Source organism: Dama dama, chromosome 8 (assembly GCF_033118175.1).
Source record: "Dama dama isolate Ldn47 chromosome 8, ASM3311817v1, whole genome shotgun sequence".
Taxonomy (NCBI): Eukaryota; Metazoa; Chordata; class Mammalia; order Artiodactyla; family Cervidae; genus Dama; species Dama dama.
This window is the reverse complement of record NC_083688.1, coordinates 38,806,655-38,825,237: the sequence shown is the minus strand read 5'-3', so window position 1 is coordinate 38,825,237 and position 18,583 is coordinate 38,806,655.

The window sequence follows — 18,583 nt, the reverse complement described above, 5'->3', positions numbered from 1 at the left end:
GAAATTGAGGCCAAATGAGAGGTAAGACAGCTTGTCCAGGTTAACCCAAACATGAATTCAGCACTGACAAACTCATGCAGTTTTCTAGTTCCTTTGATGCTTAGTTATATAAGTGTTGTGAATTTACAGAACATCAAAGGAACTGAGCTAGTAAAGATATAAGTCAAATCTTCCAAAGTAAAATATATACTCGTTTGGGAATATTTAAGTTGTTGTTTTTATTGTCAAAGAACATCACGGTGTCACTAAAGAAAATGAGAGAGCTCAAGGTGATTGTATTGCTTGTTTTCTTTCCCTAGCACACTCACCAGAGGCTTATAATCATTACCCACAGGATACATGTAGTTGTAGAGCAGCTGTCTGGCTTGGGGTGCCAGATGAAATGCAGGACAACCAGTTAAATCTGAATTTCAGATGAAACACAAGTAATGTTTTAGTCTAAATATATCCCAAGCATTGCATGGGACATTGTTAATGTTGTTTAGTCACTAAGCTATTTGTTCAACTCTTTGCAAACCCATGGACTGTATAGCATGCCAGACCCCCCTGTCCTTGGAATTCTCTAGGCAAGAATACTGGAATGGGTTGCCATTTCCTTCTCCAGGGGTTCTTCCTGACTCAGGGATTGAACCTGCTTCTCCAGCTTAGCAGGTGAATTCTTTACCACTGAACCACTGGGGTTAGCCCGACCTCAGTTTACCCATACATAAAATGGTAGTAGTCTTAGGTGTTAGAGAGAAAAGAAGACAGGTGATGTGATGAGACTGACTTCGGTAGATACAACAGTTGGTCAAGACCTCAGTGAAGCTTTTTAACTCAAATGATAAGAAGAAAGCAATTGTGTGAAGAATGTGCATACGTGTGTGTGTGTGTGTGTGTGTATGTGTTTATATTTGTGCTACTACAGATAGGACAGAGGAGATGAGGGCTAGACAGGATGGCAAGTAAAGTGTTTAATGGGGATAGAGGATTCCATACTGACCTGTTTTTTTTTAACAAAAATAAAAGAAACTAGATTCAGAGTAAAGCGAAAGCCTGACAAAGTAAGGGGCAAAGTAAGACTAATCTATAAATCACATACCCTGAAGTTGATTTAAATGGTGAATGGAAATGCATACCAAGTGAGGAAGAAAATACTAACACTGGGCTTGAAGCTATGATCAAATTAAAATTATAACAAATTTCACCCCATTGATACCTGGCATTGTATATCTGAAAGAGGGCAGGGCTATCTCCCCCCACCTCCAATTCCTATGTTGAAGTCTTAACTCCCAATGCAATGATATATTTAGAGAAAGAAGCTTTAGGTGGTAATTAAGGTGAAATGAGGTCACAGAGTGGGGTCCTAATTCAATAGGACTGGTAGCCTTAATTGAAGAGGGAGGAAAATCTTTCTTCCTACCGGAATGTGCTGAGGAAAAGCCAAGGGAGGACATGGCAAGAAGGTGACCATCTGCCAGCCAGGATGAGACGTTCATCAGAACCCACCCAGGCTGGCTTCCTGATCCTAGACTCCCAGCCTCCAGCACTGTGAGAAAATGCGTGTCTGTGTTCAGGCCATCCAGCCAGTGATAGATCAGTATGGCAAGCTGAGCAGAGTAAGACAGACAGTGAGGAATTAAAGACTGTTTGGAGAAACACTAACATTTCTGTTCTGAGAGCCTCATGGACTTCCCCGGTGGCTGAGACAGTTAAGATTCTGTCCGTCCTGCAGGAGACCTAGGTTCAATCCTTGGGTCAGGGAGATTCCCTGGAGAAGGGAATGGCAACCCACTTTGCATTCTTGCCTGGAGAATCCCATGGACAGAGGAGCCTGGCAGGCTACAGTCACAAAGAGTCAGACACGACTGAGTGACTAACACTTGCATTTTCATTTGTGTGAAAAGGCTACAGTTATTTAATATGAAGTAGAATATGGAACAAGAAAGAGAAATGAAGTCAGTGAGGTGGACAAAAACAACCTAGCAATTAATGGAGTAAATAATTAAGAATGAAGCCTCTTTGTCAGTATTGGGACCACCCTTGGGCTTATCAGCTTCCCAAACAAGGAACAACCCTGTGAGATGAGCCATCTCATGTGGAGGGTACACATTGAGTGAACAAAGGCAAGTGGGCAGCATTGGGAGAGCACCCAAGCACCAGTTAGAAACATCTGAACCCCAAGTTTGAAAAATTTGAGACCTTTACTATATGAATTTGTCCATTCTCATGATTCTTCCTCTTGGGTTTTACAGAGAAAGACTAAGGCACAACCTCTTGTCCAAGGTTCATTCATTCAAAGCATCATGTTAGGAAATGGGATTCAAGATTCAATGATGTAGAGGTTCCTGCTCACAAAAATGTTCGGTTCTATAGGAGAGCTGTTCAGAAAATCTGAGAAATACAAAGCTGGGTTTGCAAAACCATTGGATAAATAACTGACATAAGACTGGGTGGATGGATGGATGGGTGGATGGATGGGTGGATAGACGGGTGAATGGATGAGACAGTGATTGTTATAGAGGTTCACAGAAGGCCTAGAGTGCTGAGTTCACAGAAGGCCAGAGTCAGCCTCTGGCCGTGTTCAGTCTATTAGAGCATAGGTATTGATCGTTCTCTGACAAGCTGATAACACCCTGTATGGGACTCCTCTGCTATGAGCATCTAAGGAACATGAACAGCATCTTATTTGCTTTTGTTTTCCGAAAGCCTAGCCTTGGCACCGTGAACTGAGATTCTGACAATTCCACTGACTCTTGAGCTGACTTGTTCCCCATTATACTTAGGGGCCTATTTAATGAACTCATTCATTTATTCATTCAACAAATATTAATAGGTATTAAGTGCTTGCTCTATGCTATATATTGTTCTAAGTTCTGTGGCTATATTAGAAAGCAAACATGCTTATGTTCTACTAAAAAGGAGAAGAAGTTGAAAATAATGAAAATAAACCAAAAAATAAAATGTATAGTACCTCAGACAATGATAAGTGCTACAGAGAGAAGCAAACCAGGAAAGAGGGATAGAGCAAGCCAGGGTTGGTGGGGGGGTTGGGGGCATTGGGGGGTAAGATGTTTAAAGATGGGCTCAGGTTAAGACTCATCAGGAAGGTGACCAGTGAGCAAAGTTCTGGAGGAGTTGGAGGGGTGGCCCATGCAGCTCTCCAGGGCAAAGGTGCTCCAGCCAGAGGGGAAAACAAACCAGAATCTCTGAGCTAGGGGTGTGCCCAGAATGAAAAGGAAAACAGCAGCTGGACCATTGGGTTAGTACAAAGAAAGAGAAAAACAGAGGATATAATGTCAGAAAGAAGAAGGGAAGGGAGACCCACAGAGGGCCCTGTTGGCCCTGGTAAGGGTCTGTTTGCTTTTTTTTAATTTTTTATTATTGAGATGTTATTGACATATAATGTTACGTTATTTTCAGGTGTATAATATCATGATTCAATATTCATATACACTATGAAATGATCATCACAGTAAGTCTAGTTACCATCCATCACCACACAAAGTTACAAATTATTTTTTCTTGTTCTTAGAAGTTTTAAGCTCTTTCTTAGAAACTTCTGAGTATTCAATACAGTATTAACAATAGTCATCATGCTATGCATCACATCCCCATGACTTACTTATTTTATAACTGGAAGTTTGTACCTCTTGATCCTCTTCATTCACTTCACCCACTCCCCTAACACTCCTCCCCTTTGGCACTCCTCACAACCTGTTCTCTGTATTTATGAGTTTTGTTTTGTTTTGTTTGTTCATTTGTTTTATTTTTTAGATTTCACATAGAAGTGAAATTTTGCAGTATTTGTATTTCTCGGTATGACTTATTACATTTAGCATATTAGCCTCCAGTTCTGACCATGTTGTTGTGAACAGCAAGATTTCATTCTTTTTTATGGTAATATTCCATTGTATATACATACTACATCTTCCTTATCCATTCATCTGTTGATGGACATTTAGCTTGCTTGCATATCTTAGTTATTGTAAATAATGCTCCAATGAACATTGGGGTGAACATATCTTTTCAAATTAGTGTTTTTATTTTCTTTGGATAAATACCAAGAAGTGGAACCGCTGAATCATATGGTAGTCCTATTTTTATTTTTTTGAGAAGCCTTCATACTGTTTTTCATAGTGGCTGCACCAATTTACATTCCTATCAACAGTGCATGAGGGTTTCCTTTTCTCTACATCCTTACTAATAGTTATTTCTGTCTTTTTGATAATGCCTATGCTAACCTCAGATACGCAGATGACACCACCCTTATGGCAGAAAGCGAAGAAGAACTAAAGAGCCTCTTGATGAAAGTGAAAGAGGAGAGTGAAAAGGCTGGCTTAAAGCTCAACATTCAGAAAACTAATCACGGCATCCGGTCCCATCACTTCACGGCAAATAGATGGGGAAACAATGGAAATACTGAGACACTTTATTTTCTTGGGCTCCAAACTCACTGCAGATGGTGACTGCAGCCATGAAATTAAAAGACCCTTGCTCCTTGGAAGAAAAGCTATGACCAACCAAGGCAGCATATTAAAAAGCAGAGACATTACTTTACCAACAAAGGTCTGTCTAGTCAAAGCTATGGTTTTCCCAGTAGTCATGTATAGCTGTGAGAGGCAGACTATAAAGAAAGCTGAGCGCTGAAGAAGGGATGCTTTTGAATTGTGGTGTTGGAGAAGATTCTTGAGAGTCCCTTGGACTGCAAGGAGATACAACCAGTCCATCCTAAAGAAAATCAGTCCTGAATATTCATTGGAAGGCCTGATGCTGAAGCTGAAACTCCAATAGTTTGGCCACCTGATGCAAAGAATCAACTCATTGGAAAAGACCCTGATGCTGGGAAAGATTGAAGGTGGGAGGAGAAGGGGACAACAGAGGATGAGATGGTTAGATGACATCACCAACACGATGGACATGAGTTTGAGTAGGCTCCAGGTGTTGGTGATGAACAGGGAAGCCTGGCATGCTGCGATCCATGGGGTCACAAAGACTCAGACATGCCTGGGTGACTGAACTGATGCTAATAGATGTGAGGTGATAGCTCACTGTGGTTTTGATTTGCATGATTAGTAATACTGGGCATGTTTTCATGTGTCTGCTGGGCATCTGTATGTCTTCTTTGAAAAATATCTATTTAAATCCTCAATTCAATTTTTTAAAATCAAATTGTTTGGACTTAGGAGGGTTTTGAGTTGTATCAAACATATGATTTACAAATATTTACTCCCATTCAATACGTTGCCTTTTTATATTGTCGATGGTTACTTTTGCTATGCAGAAACTTTTTAGTTTAATGGGACAATCTGGGCTTTTACTTTGAGATATTGAGGAATGATGTGACCTGACAGGTTTCAGAAAGATTACTCTGGCTGATGGATTGAGACCAAGAAGTTGCAGTAGAGAAGGCAGAAGCAGGGAAACCAGGAGGTATTTGATAATCCAAGTCAGAGAAGGTGGTGGCTCCAACTAGATGTTAGTGGCAGAGGTGATGAGAATATTAGATTTTAAATATCTTCAGGGAGTAGAGCCAGTTGAATTTGCTGGCAATATGGACTAGGGGTTTTAATGAGGGGACTCCTGTTATGTTACCAAGCACCTCTGGCATAAACTCTGGCTTTCTGCATGGCATCTTCTGCTGAGAGACTTCCATTAACTGATTGGTTGGTCCAGTTTGAATTGGGATCCTTCCAGCACCACCAGTCCCTCCCCCACTTTCACAGTCATAATTATGAGTAGGATTGATGATCTTGCCGTTCCGACAGCCTCCACTGACCTGTCACCATTTTTGCCAAGCCCAGCCTCTCTTTGCCTGCACTTAGGTTCCCATAAAAAATGAAAAATATGGGTTTGAAGGAAGAAAAAGCTCTGTCTAGGTGAAAATGGGTCCAAGTGGGGAAACCTATTCCAAGCCAGGGTAACTGTTATGGTATTACATTGGACCACGTCCCGTAGCACTGAGATGATCAGAACAGTAAGACCAGACATTGAAAACCAGCACCTTTCTAGTTCTCTGCCCACCATCTACTTCCAGATTTCAAGACATTCTGGGTCAAAATGAATTGAATGCAGCTGCCATCTGAGAGCAAGAATAGACAAAATATGTAAAGAGAGTGGCTCTTAGTCTGTTTGTTAGTCTTAGGATTGTTTAAGCAACAAAGAAAGGAAGAGAGGACAAAAGAGAGAAAGGAAGAAGGAACAAAGCAAAAAAAGAAAGATTGGTTCCTTCTCATTAGCTATTTTATAGAAGCCAGCGTTAGGTTATCACCACATTCTATATCATTTACCTAACTTTTAAAAAGAACCCAAGCCATCAAACCCCTGTATATTATCTAATGATTTAAAGCAGGACTTTTTAAAGCAGCAATTAAAAACTCCTCTCAGAGAATGAGGCTGAGAATGCTAAGTCTAATCAAATCATTTTTTGGTATTAAAACATATACTGCATAAATGCTTTGGAATACAACTGATGCAATAGATGCTGACTGCTCTTCAAATTCTTAATCGGGATTTCCAGACATTCAGAAATGCTGGGGGAGTGGGACTGGGATGGGGTGGTATGTGCACATGTTGTTGTTTTAAAGGATCCAATACTATAATTCTCTCATGTGGAAATTTTCCACTGACTTCAGATTTGCTAGTATGAGCCACCAAATCCTCAAAGATTGTGCTAGGGAGATTTGGAGGCATACTTCCAACCTCCTAGGGGAATAAATTATAAGATGCAATGAAGTAGTTATTTCCTAGGGTTTGTTGTGTTTTTATTCCTCCCACAAACAAAATGCAAACCATCACAAATTAAACAGATTCCTCAAGGTCCAAAGGAGGCTTCTCATGCTGTTTCTTGTACACTCTGGCATGTCGCAACAGATGTTAAAGGGCCAACCCTGAAAGGAGATTATATTAGCGATAAGATGTGAACTGAAGATGTGAAACTTGAAGGCATTACCCTCAAGAGATTTTAGTAGTGAGGTGACAAGGTGGGTAAGCATTCATCTCAGTACCTTCCTAACCTCTTTGTATGTCTTCCTCTGGGGTCTTCCTGTTTCTAGAGTAACAGATTTAACAGAACACTGGCTCTCTAGAACCTACCCACTTGCTCCCCCCACCTTAATTATTGAAAACATCTTTTCAAACAGCTACTATGATGATGATGATGATGATGGGGACTTCCCTGGTGGCTCAGATGGTAAAGAATCTGCCTGCAATGCAGGACACCCAGGGTCAATCCCTGGGTCCAGAAGATCCCCTGGAGTAGGAAATGGCAATCCACTCCAGTATTCTTGTCCATGAGAGAATCCCACGGACAGAAGAGCTTGATGGGCTACAGTGAATAGGGTTGCAAAGAGTTGGACACAACTGAGGGACTAACATACCTATGATGATGGACTCTTCCACAAGATGCTACATTTCATCTATGCCCCTGATGAGTACCTCTTACCCGCTTTTCCCTACAGAGGTTGAAGTGGCCAGATACACTGCCAAGTAGACAAGGTGGCACTGCTCCTGTTATTCTGTGAAACTGAGACTTGGAACTTAGAACTCTGAAACTGCGTCTGGACACAAACAGCCCACTTAGGCTTTGAGCAGTGGGCACAGGGCCCAGGAAAATCACAATGTCCCCACGTGCCTCCCTGCCCTAGCCTTCATTTATGAACAAACCATATCACCCATGATGACCAGCCTCCCTTTCTCTCTTTTTAGCTTTTATATTTTGTCCTACCTCCTTTCGAAGGCAATGGGCTGCTTTTCTGGGTGCCTGATGTCCTCTGCTAGTGATCAGAAGTTGTTTTGTGGAGTTTACTCAGTGATCAAATCTTCTTTCGATGAATTTATAGGGGAGAAAGTGGTCTCCCCATCCTATTCCTCCACTGTCTTCGACCAGCCTCCCTTTCGTACTGTACACTGCACATAATTTGGGGGTCAGAGGAGTGGGGTGGCCCAGTGACACCTGAAAGCTCTGGGAAAGTCCCTCCTTCCTTCATTTCTGCCACCTCCTGTCCAGCTCTCTTCCTGACCCTCACTTTATGCTGCTGGTCAGAAACCCTGGGTGGCAGTTGGTTTTGGGGTGTCCATACACCCACACATGATTTGTAGTATCTGCCCCCTGCTTACGGCCACTGTCTCAGGGCCTGTCCTGGATGTCTGTGCTTGTGACAAATGAGAATACACATAACAGATAGCTTATTCCAAACCTAGTCTAGTTAGCATGGCAACAGGAGTTAATAAGCTCCATATTCTTTTACTTACCTCTGACTAGAAATGATAACTGAAGCCAGCAGTTATAAGCTTCAGTGAGCACATTAATGAAAAACCTTGAACGCTTGGGAGAGAGTCAACACAGGTAGTTTGAGAGACAAATCTTTCAGTTAGAAATTACATCTTGATAAATGGTTAAGAAAATTATTGTTGAATATTTACATACCAGTTACCATAATTTAAGCTGTTTCAACCCTTTGTTTATACCTTATGTTAAACTTTCTGCCTAAATCTCTTTCCTACTGCAATGAGATTTCTTGCAATATTAAAAAGTTTCTTTTAATAGTTCTAAGAACTGTTATAGCCTTGAAACTGTAAGTGTTCACTATGGGAAACTACATATGTTTGTTGTAAAAATGTGTTACTGAATGTTGTGGTCTGTAGTAGAAAACAGCCTGTGTTTACTTTTCTAACCTGTGTTGGTCATAGGAGGTTGATATAAAGCACAAATCTGGTGATAATTAACTCAGTATTAGTTCACTGCTCTTGATCTAATCTACTCAACCACTATAAAAGGATTGTGCTGTATCTCTTAAAATTAAGACCTAGCGAAAGGCATTTCTGCTCATAAGGATTTATTTTACAAGTATAATTAAAGTGTTGACAACAGTGTATCTTTTAAACACAATGAGAACAAGATTCATCACATTAGTAACGGGATTCTACTGTTTCCAGTTCAGAAAAATTATGTCCTTTACGTTTAGATTTAAAACAAAAAAAGTAGGTAAGTCAAAAAAAGAAAAGAAAATCACCCCCAGGGTTATCTTCTCGACAAACAGATTAAGATGAGAATATGGGTCAATAGGACTGTGTATAAAAAGACCTAATCCAGAGGGTAGCCAGTGCCAGGAGATTGATAAACACAGGCTGAATCTGACAGTTGAAGTTCCTTTGTGCTAAAGTTAGTCTATTGCGAGAGACACAAGTTAACAACCGTATCCTCTGGCATGATATCTAACCCCATCCCCGGTCTAAAATTTCTTTTTATTCCCTTTTTATCCTCAAGAGGAAGCTCTGCAGAGGAGGTCTACCACGTGAGGTGTCCCAAGAAGAGGAGAGGTGCGCTGTTTCTCCTCCGACCTGCACCACCTCTCTGGGCTCCTGCAGGAGCCTCTCAGGTCCCACTGCCCAGAGCCTGGCTTACCATGTCTGTGCTGCCCGCGTTACTGCCTTCCTCTTCTTGAATCAGAGATCTTTGGTCCACAGGCATTCCCTTCCTCTGCAAATGTTCATACCTGTCCTGTTGATCCACTGATGCGCTGCCTAGCATCTCCCGCAAGGGAGGGCTCGGTGGGAGGAACGTCAGCAGCCGTGGTACTCCAGGTGTCAGCTGTTCTGGGATCTGCTCCTATTGCGGAGACTCTCCTCCCCAAGATCACTCTCTTTCCCGACAGCCTACAACCCTTGGCAGAGACAGGGGCCCACCAGAGCATGACGCCAAGGACGCCAGTCTCAGCATTCCTGGCGATATGGGCCCAGGCCTTTGGGGTCTGTATCACAGCAGGCTTCTTTCTCTGCCCGATCTGTTCCTGGTTCCTCCCCTTTACAGGGGTGGAGCCCAGTGAGCACAGTGCTCTGAATCTCTTTCCAGAGAGTCCAATCTGGGACGGCTGTTACCAATTTCAGTCCCATCATGCGATTATGGGGCTTCCCCCATGACTCAGCTATAAAAGAACCCACCTGCAATGCAGGAGATACAGAAGATACAGCTTCAATCCCTGGGTCAGGAAGATCCCCTCGAGAAGGAAATGGCAACCCATGCCAGTATTCTTGCTGGGAAAAGCTCATGAACAGAGGAACCTGGAAGGCTACAGTCCACGGGGTAACAAAAAAGTCAGACATGACTGAGCACACACACCCACACGTGAGATTATTGCCAAATGATTAACCTGACAAATTCAGGTGAAGAGAGATGAAAGTCTGAAAACTCATTGGATCACATCAGTGGTTCTAAATATTTAAGCCTTTAGAAATAGAACCCTTTCTTCAAATTGTGAAACTGTAAAGTAGAATCAAGTGGGGCATCTCAATTGAAACTTATGTGGCACACCACGGAGTCCTAGAGAGATGAAAATCAATGGACCGAATAGACCAGTGGTTCTCAATCCACAAAAGGTACCAGAATCCATTGGGGGCATTTAAAAATTACCAATGTCTCGCCCTCACCCCTGAGATCCTGTTCAGTGTTGTAAAAGTCCTTCATGTGAATCTAATAGATAGCTTGGGCTGAGAACTCATGAGCTCTAAGGCATTTTCACCCTCTACAGGCTCCTCATCCATAACACATGATGGCCCCTTCCTCTGGGATAAATATTTAATACAGGACCTCCAGCATCCAAGGCCAAAGAGCCAATTCTAGCTTTTACGTGAACAAAGGGATTTGTCTTTAATTACTTATTAATATCACTAATTTTAATTACTAATTAATATCCCCAAAAGAGAGGAGGCTAAGTGTGGGGAGATCTTTCACTGGCCTTGCCTGCTTTCCCAGGAGCCAAGTCCACAGGAAGTTTCAGTAGGACTCCTGGCTTTGTTGCTATCCAAACCCCAATTTAAAGAGTCAAAATGCATTTGTTCTCTTTTACCCTCCTGAAGCTGGAGACAGGCGCCACCTGGGAAGTGTGATACGCAGAGCTCTCCTCAACTGGCTGTCCCGACTTTCATCTTTTTTATAACGAATTTTGATTTTCTATAGTTGTTAAATAAACACATACCCTGGCCCCATGCTTACTCTCCCAAACTACCTAAACATTGTTATGATTGAATTTTCTCTAATTCAATTTGTAAAAGAAGTACCCATTTTTGAAGAATTTGTTTGGTTCTCTTTATAGATGCACTTTTGAATGTTTGACTTTTTTTTAACACTTTGGATTTGCAGGGGTTGTTTTTTGGTTAAATTTGACAGCTAGTGTTAAAGTAGTTTATACAATGTTTGAGGGGTTGCTTATGATCAACAGGTACTCAGGGATCCTTCAATTTGGTCAACTTATAATTTCTGCTCTATTTAGTGCTAGGAAAATAGGAATTTCCTGATTACCCCCTTTTGCTGAGTCCCTCTCTTAGATTAAATAATGTCATTTGCAGCAACACAGATGTACCTGGAGAGTGTCGTACTGACTGAGGTAAGTCAGACAGAGAAGGAGAAATATTGTATGACATCACTTATGTATGGAATTGAAAAAGAAATTATACAAATGAACTTAGACTCACAGACTTAGAAATGAACTTATAGTTGTTGGAGGTAAAGAATAGCCAGGGAGTTCGAGAAGGTCACATACACACTACTATATTCAAAATGGATAACAACAAACACCTATTGCATAGAACATGAAACCTGGTTCAATGTTATGTCGGAGCCTGAATGGGAGAGGGGTTTGGGGGTGAATGGATACATAGGTAGGTATGGCTGTGTCCCTTCACTGTTCCTTTGAAACTACCACAATTTTGTTAATCAGCCATACCCCAATACAAAATAAAAAGTTTAAAGTTTGAAAATAAACTAAAATGGGAATAAGGAAAAAAATAGTCCCTCTCTTAGGAAACTTGGATATACCCATAATCTCATTCCCAATTTGATTCAACACTGATGCCAACAGAATTGTGAGAATTAAATCAAGTAAAATCATTTTGATTCTAAAGAGCCAACATATGCTCAACATCTAATATCCTCCCATTATATATATATATGCACTGACGTATATGTTCATAAAGAATATGTGGTATTACTCTGTGTGCCCTTTGCTGGAGCAGCCGTGAAGAGATACCCCACTAGCCTTTGTTTTTCTGGGCTCCAAAATCACTGCAGATGGTGATTGCAGCCATGAAATTAAAAGATGCTTACTCCTTGGAAGGAAAGTTATGACCGACCTAGACAGCATATTAAAAAGCAAACAATACTTTGTCAACAAAGGTCCATCTAGTCAAGGCTATGGTTTTTCCAGTGGTCATGTATGGATGTTAGTGTTGGACTATAAAGAAAGCTGAACACAGAAGAATTCATGCTTTTGAACTGTGGTGTTGGAGAAGACTCTTGAGAGTCCCTTGGACTACAAGGAGATCCAACCAGTCCATCCTAAATGAGATCAGTCTTGGGTGTTCTTTGGAAGGACTGATGTTGAAGCCAAAACTCCAATACTTTGGCCACCTGATGCGAAGAGATGACTCATCTGAAAAGACCTTGATGCTGGGAAAGATTGAGGGCAGGAGGAGAAGAGGATGACAGAGGATGAGATGGTTGGTTGGCATCACCGACTCAGTGGTCATGGATTTTGGTGGACTACGTGAGTTGGTGATGGATAGGGAGGCCTGGCATGCTGCGGTTCATGGGATCGCAAAGAGTCAGACACGACTGAGCGACTGAACTGAACTGAACTGAACTTTGTGGGTACTCATAAAGTGCTATATAAATATATATACATACACATATTTCATTAATTTGTACTCAATAATATAAATATCTGATTAATTTTTAAAATAAATATTTATTGAAAATAATATACACTAAGCAGGGCACAAGTGTACAGCTCAAAGAATTTTTGCAAGGTGAACATTCCTTCAGTTCAGTTCAGTTCAGTCGCTCAGTCATGTCCAACTCTTTGTGACCCCATGAACCGCAGCACGCCAGGCGTCCCTGTCCATCACCAACTCCCAGAGTCTATCCAAACCCATGTCCATTGAGTTGATGATGCCATCCAACCATCTCATCCTTTGTCATCCTCTTCTCCTCCTGCCCTCAATCTTTCTCAGCATCGGGGTCTTTTCCAATGAGTCAACTCTTCGCATCAGGTGGCCAAAGTACTGGAGTTTCATCTTCAACATCAGTCCTTCCAATGAACACCAGGACTGATCTCCTTTAGGATGGACTGGTTGGATCTCCTTGCAGTCCATGGGACTCTCAAGAGTCTTCTCTAACACCATAGTTCAAAAGCATCAATTCTTCGGTGTTAAGCTGTAAACAGTCCAACTCTCACATCCATATATGACTACTGGAAAAACCATAGCCTTGACTAGACAGACCTTTATTGGCAAAGTAATGTCTCTGCTTTTTAATATTCTGTCTAGGTTAGTCATAACTTTCCTTCCAAGGAGTAAGCATCTTTTAATTTCATGGCTGCAATCACCATCTGCAGTGATTTTGGAGCCCAGAAAAACAAAGGCAGCCACGGTTTCCCCATCTATCTGCCATGAAGTGATGGGACCAGATGCCATGATGTTAGTTTTCTGAATGTTGAGCTTTAAGCCAACTTTTTCACTCTCCTCTTTCACTTTCATCAAGAGGCTCCTTAGTTGTTCTTCACTTTCTGCCATAAGGGTGGTGTCATCTAATCCCCACAAAAATCAAGAAATTGAAATTAATATCATCACAGAATCCTGCCTCAGCTCCTCTTCTCGTGTCTAGTCCCCAGTCTCTACCTAACTTGTGTTAGTTTTGCCTGTTTGTGTCCTTTATGCCAATGGAATTACAGAGAGTATATTCTTTTGTGTCTATTTTCTTTGAGCCTTATCCTTGTAAGATCCATCCATGTTTTTCCATACAAGTAAGCAATAGCTTGTCCTTACAAATGAGCAATAGCTTGTTCAGTTTCATTGACTGACTATAACACAAATCATTTGCTCATTCTACTATTGATGGACATGAAAGTCCTATTAAGATACATTTGCACTCATACCTGTGTATGTATGTATGTAATGTGGATATATATATTTTGGCCTGTGTATGTAAGCATTTCTGTTGAGTATATATCTAGGAATGAAATTGCTAAATGATGTAATATACATATATTATTCATATATTTCTACAAAATATCTTTCCAAAACGATTGTACCAATGTATATTCAGAAGTAAATGAGAGTCCCAGTTGTTCCATGTCCTAATCAACATCTGGTATTTTCTGTCAGTCTTCTTATTTTCATTCTAACCATTCTGGTAGATAAGTAGTGATATCTCATTATGATTCACTATATATTTTCCCTGAATATTATTAAGGTTGAGCACTTTTTAATAAGTTTCTTGGACATTTGAATATTCTCTTTTATAAAACTTTTAAGTCCTTTATCTATTTTAAAGCTTCAGTTAATTAAGACAGTGTGTATTGGCATATGAATAGATAAATAGATCGATAGAAAAAAACAGAAATTCCACACATATACAATCACTTGATTTGTAATAAAACTGGAAGTGATGAAAAGTAGGGGAAAATGTCTTTACAGTAAATCGTGTTGGGTCAAAAGGATATTCATACAGAAAAATAAACATTTTAGTCCCTACCTCACACCATAATAAAAAATAAATCCTAGATAGACTGTAGATTTCATTATAAAAAGTAAAGCAGTACATTTTTTAAAGAAAAAAAATATCTCAATGATCATGCTGAGAGAAAACTTTTTAAAAACAGGATATAAAAACTATAATATAAACATAATATATTAAATATAATATAATATAAAAGTCTAATTTAGAAAAGTATAAAATTATAAATTACAGAGTTTTAAATTTCTGTTTATCAAAAGGCACCATTAAGAGAGTGAAAAGACAAGCCACACAAGATATTTACCAGAAATGTATTTAACAAAACCTCGTATTCAGAACAGATTTAACTTTGCATATTATTCCATAGTATGTACGTGTCATAGTTTATGTTTATCTCCCAATTATGATCATTTAGTCTGTTTCTATTAGTTCATTATCTAAATAAGTGTGGTAATGAATACACTTGTACATCTTTGAGTGTTTTCCTAATGAATTACCCAAACATGGGTTACAGAGTCATGGGATAAAGCAGAGTTTCAAACAACAAGGGCCAATGGAAAGATATTTTTTCTCAGATGAGTTTTCTCCCATCTTGCAAATCTCACTCTGAAACTAACTGTACTCCCTTGGCCTCAGCCTTGCCCAATATTTTTTTTCTTTTAAAGACCCTGGAATATCTTAACCAGGGTACATAGGCTTAAGGAAAAGATAAGAATTCTGATGAGGGGGAATAAAAGGACATTAGAAAATGTTTAGGCAAGAGGTTTTCTAATAGTCTCTGAAAGATTTTCTTCTTGCCTTCTCAGCAGTTTAAAAGAAATTATCTTTATGCCCTAGATATTGACTTGAGCAGTATATCTTGTATATTGATATACGTCTTGTATGTTGATGATTGGCAAGTATCCTGGGATCTTTTGAAGTAAGGAATTATCAAATACAAACTTCAATTAAATGATTAAGTTTTTTGGTTACTAAAGAGAGATTGGACATCTATATATTTTCAGCATTATTCACTGAAAGTGTTTTGCAAATGCATATTCATCTACTTTCCCACTTTGGTAAGTACAATATCCTGACTATAGCTGACTATTTCTTTACAGGTGTAAAATCTTAAGATCCTCAGGGTTATAATTTGAACATTAATCTCATCATACATGGCAGTGATATGAAAAGTATCCCTTGCACATTTTGTCTCATAGTAGACTATAAGTTCTTAAGGGCAAGGACTATATTCAAATTCTGATTCTGTCTGGTACAAAGTTTGGGTTCTCCAGTGAGAGTATCTGATTCCCAGTGCTCCCATCTGCAAGCAGAAGGAAACTGCCTAACAACTGGCCTAAAGGGAAAGGTTGTTGGAAGAATACAAGTTCCTAGCATAAAGTCCATGGCACGTACGTAGTAGGATTCAGTAAATGTTCCTTTTGCTTCTCTGAAGTAATTTTTCCCAAGTCAAATTTAAATTAGTATAGGCAATAAGAATGATTTTTTTTCTGACAGTAGGCATAAAGGAAAAAAAAGCCTAATATGACATTTTTTTTGCCTTGTGAATTACATCTCTCATTTAAAAGGGAAGTGGCACAGAAAAATCCCAACATACTGAGATTTTTAATTATTTGTTTCCCATTGTAATCAGGCAAACCTTCAGGCAGGCAGCTTGGCAAAATGTATTACATTTCATTTGCCCCAGCAATCCCACTCTACTAGTTTATCCTAAAGAAATAATTAAGTATGAACAAAGAATGAACGAACAAGGATATTCACTCTAAGGTTGTTTTTCATCCTAAACACCGGAAACAACCTAAATCCTCATCAATAGGAGACTGATAAAACACATTTTGGATCATCTGTACAGCAAAATATTATGAAATCTTTAGAAGTAATAATATAGCTTCATATTTATAGATTTATAGGAAGCCCACAAGATATTGTCAAGTGAATAAAACAAATTAAATATAGTATATATTAAACACTTTATTCCCTTTTTGTCAAAAATGTGTGTATCTATATGTATGTATGCATAGAAAAAAAGTCTTGAAGATTACATACCAACATGGTCATATGTTATCTAAAAGTGGTAGGATTATGAATGATTTTCTTTTTAATACCTTTGTGTTTTACCATATTCTTTCATAATAAATATATATAATTTCTATATTCAAAAAATACTAAAGCTACTTTAAAAAATTTTTTTTAATTTATATGCAAAAAAAGCCAATTGATTTTTGAAATTTTTTTAAAAACCCATATCTATATGGATCTTACTTCATTCATCTTCAAACAGAAGGGAGATGTTTCATTAATGCTGGGTGTAGCAGGGTTTCTCAACCTTGGCACTATTGACGTTTTTGGCTGGATAATTCCTTGTCATGGGAGATTATCGGGTGCCTTGTAAGACGTTTGGCAGATCACTGACCTCTACTCTTGTAACACACATCACTCCCTTCCCACCAACTTATCCAAAAATGTCTCCAGATGTCATCTAAAGGCTAGACTGCACTGGTTGAAAAGTCACTGCTCTAAGGAAACAGGAGATCTGGAATTAAACCCCATGTTTGACACTTACTAGTTGGGTGATCCAATCTCTCTGGGCTTCCATTTCCTCAAGACTACATTATCTTCAAGATAGCTTTGGTCCTGAAACCCATCTTTTGTGAGTTTGCAGAAAATCAATGGATCCAAAAGGGTCCAGGCTTCCCCAGAGGCTCAGTTGGTAAGAACCCACCTGCCAATGCAGGAGATGCAAGAAACGCGGGTTCAATCCCTGGGTCAGGAAGATCCCCTGGAGTAGGAAATGGCAACCCACACCAGTATTCTTGCCTGGAAAATTCCATGGACAGAGGAGCCTGGCAGACTATAATTCACAGGGTCGCAAAGAGTTGGACACGACTGAGCAGCTGAGCATACAAAGGGAAAGTGGTTGGTCCAGAGTTAAGCAAAAAGCCAAAAATACAAACAGAAATGCGGCTAGGTCTCCTAACAGCAATTATGCATTTATTCACTCATTTGTGTAAGAAATATTTATTTTGAGTGCCTATAATATCCTGGGCATTGTTACAAGCACTGGGAAACAGTAATAAACAAGAAAATGAGATCCTTGCTTTCATGGAGTTTACCTTCTATTGAAAGAGGCAAACAGTAATCATGTAGGTTAATAAACAGGAGTATTTTAAACAAGTGATATTAAATAGGTAACATGGTAATGGATGGCCACTGGAATAGTGTTAGGAAAAGCAAGCAACATTAGATAAGGCAGCCTGGGAAGACCCCTAAAGGAGCTGATACTTGAACTAAGATCTGAAAGATAATAAAGACAGAGTCAAGCAAAACTCAGTGGGAAGAACTTCCTGGTCAGAGAGAATCGAAGTACAAAAGTAATAAGATGGAGAAGAGCTTGGAACTGTATTAATGATATTCAACGGCAATACATACATGATAGAAGATTACAGAGGAAACAATGTCAACTTACTGTATTAATAATATGGGGAAAGTGTGAGTGAAAAAGTAATCATGATTATATGCATGCGTGCATAGTCACTCAGTCGTGTCTGATTCTTGGGATCCTTTGGACTGTAGTACCCCAGGCTCCTCTGACTTTGAGATTTTTCAGGCAAGAAGACTAGGTTGCCATGGCACTCTTGCCATGGCAAGAGTGGGTTGCCATTTTCCTCCTCCAGGGAATCTTCCCGACCCAGGGATCAAACCTGCATCTCCCGTGTCTCCTGCATTGCAGGCCAATTCTTTACCCACTGAGCCATCAGGGAAGCCCAGAGTGATTATAGTAGAAATTAAATCCAGAAAAAGCCGTCACATCATGGCCTTCCTCAATAATGCAGTTGAAAAATTGTGTCTGGGGAAATTCTGAAAACAAATGTCCCCCAAAGTTTACCAATGCCTTCCTATCACCATTAGTACTGGGGTGGGGGGTGGTGCCAAGAAGATGTCTACAGAATTGCTAAAGCAATAAATTGAGGGGATAATCTTTTTGGTGGTTGGTAAGCTCAAGGGGGAGTGGGTCCAGCAGATAAAATGATAACTAGATTTAGTTGACAATTTGCTTTGAGTAAAATGTCGAGCTTGTAAATAATTTAAAAA